The sequence below is a fragment of the Macadamia integrifolia genome, chromosome 5, assembly GCF_013358625.1.
Source record: "Macadamia integrifolia cultivar HAES 741 chromosome 5, SCU_Mint_v3, whole genome shotgun sequence".
Taxonomy (NCBI): Eukaryota; Viridiplantae; Streptophyta; class Magnoliopsida; order Proteales; family Proteaceae; genus Macadamia; species Macadamia integrifolia.
The window spans coordinates 31,936,764-31,940,452 of NC_056561.1; positions in this window are offsets into that span (position 1 = coordinate 31,936,764).

Consider the following 3,689-nt stretch of genomic DNA (forward strand, 5'->3'; position numbering starts at 1 on the left):
TTAGTTTGTTTAAATTTCATAAGCTTGATTTAATCAGAACATCTTATTTAAATGGGGTTCTCCCTGACCATATGGATGGGTTTTTTTTTTTCTTTTGGTAGGGAGGGGAACAAAAATCCTATGCGAAGATGCAGTGAGCAGAGCAGATCCAACGGCTACATGCCGAGGCCCTCCTAGTCGATGGATCCTCACTGCCACTCACTACTCATCGCAAAGGATTTGAATCCATAGAGAGGGAGTTGGGGGATTTTTCTACAAACTCCAGTTGCCCATAATTGTATATTAGTATCATCGAAATGGAATAATCTCCTTCCCTTATGGGTTTGCAAATACCCCCTAAGGTTTTAGGCTTCCAAAATACCCCTTTTAAATGGAGCGAGATTTCATTTCGGTGCCTACGATTACATGCAGCCGGAAAATTCTTACTGCCCAACTTGTAGGAAAAAATTGTCCAGGGAAAGAGGAATAGGGTTTTTCCCTTTAATTTTAATTAAAGTGTATTTTGTTTGATTTGTCTCTTAAGTGGGGTCATTTCATTTGTCTCTTAAAATGAGAGTTTTCTTATTCAAATTTTTTATACATATCATTAAAGCCTATTCTTTTTTCCCCAGTAAGATCGTAAGGGCTTTTCAAAAGACCAAAAAGTAAAATTGATGTGAACATACTCAAGGATTAAGGAATTGAGGAGGGAAAAGAAAAAAAGTCTATCTATAAAATCTAACGACTGAGTCTGATTTACAAGTAAAAGGAAAGGGAGTGGAATTGATTTTAAAATGTAAAATAAAAATTTATAATCACTATCTAACAAGATTGTATAAACAATTTAAATTTTAACAACTACAATTTTTTTTTAATGTAATTTTTATTTTACTTTTTTAAATCAAAGAGATCAAAATAATGTAAAATTTAATAATCACATTGAGAATGATTTGGAGTCCACAAATAACCATAGAATCATGTTAGATAATGATTAAAAAAAAAAATTTAGATTGAAATTTTTTTGTTTAATTTCTCTTGCAACATAAGAAAGGGGTTTTAACACTTTTTTTTTTATTCACATACCAAGTAGGGTGCTGAAATCTTATGGGCAAGTAGGCATATGGATCTTTGTTCCTATATTTATTTTTAGCTAATGAGTTAGAGACAAGTTAAACCATGATATTGAAAAGTTCAGGACGACTCGAAGGTGTACAATTACAACCAGTCTAGTGCAGTTTGTGAGGTTATGGTGCACTTGGAACCATTATTTACATATGCAATACTAAGAATGATTGAATCACCCTTCCACTTGGCACAATTAGGCATGCCCTATCTACATATTTTTCAGAAATTGGAGATAAATTTTTACCTGTATGGACTTTGACTGTTCTTCATGCCATTGAAGATGGGTTGTTGTTTGCAGGTGATTATAAAGTACTTTAATTTTAAAATTTCTAAGTGTGTTATAGGGACTTAAAGAGAAAAGGTGTTCCCCCTGCCTACATCTTTTGTAACATCAGCCGCTTTAGTTTTTAACTTGTACTAGGAGACAAAAGAGGGTTATAAACCCATTGATTAATAGAAAGGTTTAGATAATTTTTTTTTTTTAAAGTAAACTGAGTAGAAAGTTCATTACTTAATCATACTCCACCCACGTATATTGACACTTCTCAAGTGAAACCAATCAATGCCTCATAATTCGTATATAAGGTTTCCATACTGTCAGGGTCTCAAGGAGGAGAGAGAATGTATAAAAATACATGAATTAACAGCTACACAGAATGTACATCATTTTCCCTTACTTAATTTACAAAATCTGAAATAATAATTAATTAAAGGTTCATTCATTCAATCACCCTAGCCAACATATTTGTAACATAAAAGTCTTAAAATTTCATCTCCTCCACATTGTCTTCTATTTTCAAATAGGAAAATTTGTTCGGCGGTAGAATTAGAGATAAGACCTTATGAAACCCATTCCTTTCTAAGTCTCCAAATAAAATTAGTGAAGTCAAAATCAAAGTCCTCCTCCTCTATGTTCTAGAGAAATCCAATTCCCGGATTCTCAATTTTCTTCTGGTATAATATAATATAAGTGCTATCTAAAGATAAATTAAATCTTCTTCTAACATTGGCTTTGACTAAACTCATAATCAAACCAACCTATAGATTTAGAACGTGTTAGACTGAACCAGGAGGTTATTTATAAAAAAAAAAAAATCGAAACTTCATTTATTGATGATGCAGTTTTTGTTGAGGATTAGATTTCTATATTCTGGCACATTGCATGTAATTATGGTTAACATAAGTTTGAAATATTATTTACTCTAAAAAAAAGTCATCATTTAGCAAAAGGTTTCGTGCACGGCGGATCATGCACACAAATACTATGTGCATAGTTGAAACCATGCACAATCTTGCACAAGACTTCACACCATACCATTAATGATGGCATTGGTTTCCCACATCGCACCCAATCACGATATAGGATACGATACTATTTGGTAGAGGAGCCTAGGGTACTAAGTATTGGTATTGTATTTGTGTATCAGTCTATACATATCAATATTACTGAGTCAATATGATTCGGATTGTGGTGGTTATCGTATTCATTGAAAGCAAAATGGTCCAATTTGGCCCAATACAGTCTATCCGAATTGGTATTAATATCAATATCGATTGAGAGTCTAACACTCTAACCCACATGATGTTTGAGGAGAGAGAGTGCCAAATGCGAGGCTGATGGCTCATTGTATGAGAGAGTGTAGGAAAAATCTCCACACTACCCCACCCTAGGGTTCAAGGTATCCGTCGTATTGTATTGGTCATCAGTACTCGACACCAATACGATACTATACTGAATCCAAAGTATTGACATTTTTGAGGGGTAAAACAATTTGATCCAATTCATTACGGCTGATTCATATCGATAATGCTATCAATATTGATATTGACCAAGATCGATGGTGATACCTAATACTTTGCCCTAACCCCATCCATAAAAGTAGAAAAAATAATGAAAATAAACACAAGAATGAAAGAAAAAAATTTCCAAGTCAATCATTTCATCATCAACCTTGAATTGAAACAATTGCATGTCAAAGATACTCATGGCACTAAAGTTTCACACACAGATTTCTCAAAAAACCAACTCATCAGTCAATTCAAAATTAGGTTAGACTGTTGCATCAACAAATAGCATAAGTCTTTCAATGAAAGAAAGAAAAAAAAAACTAAGAACCATAAGTCTTACCTTGACGTGAGTTGGATTGCAACACCCCATTATGCAACTTCATACTTAGAGGACGAGAGTAAATAATGATATGGGCGGAGGATCATTACTTAGTCACGTGACTATTGTACCATTATGAAGGCCAATTAGGGAAGGTGCACATGCATCCAACTAAGGGGGCAATGTGGTCTTTTTGTCGCCTTTATTATCTAGGTGTAGGTGCACATGATCAGGTAGCGTTCTTTTCATCTAATGACATTTCCTATTCCAATGGTTCAATCATAATGTCAATCACCTTCGATAAAGAGAATATTCTCTGTTCATCTTGGGTGGTTGAAAACTTTCTCTTATGTGAATAGACTATTAGATTCAATACAACATTATTCAGGTGGCAATCACTAATGCATAACACAACATAATCAATATGATATGGGTACCCTCATAATCTGAAATATATATATTAATTACAAGTGGGTTT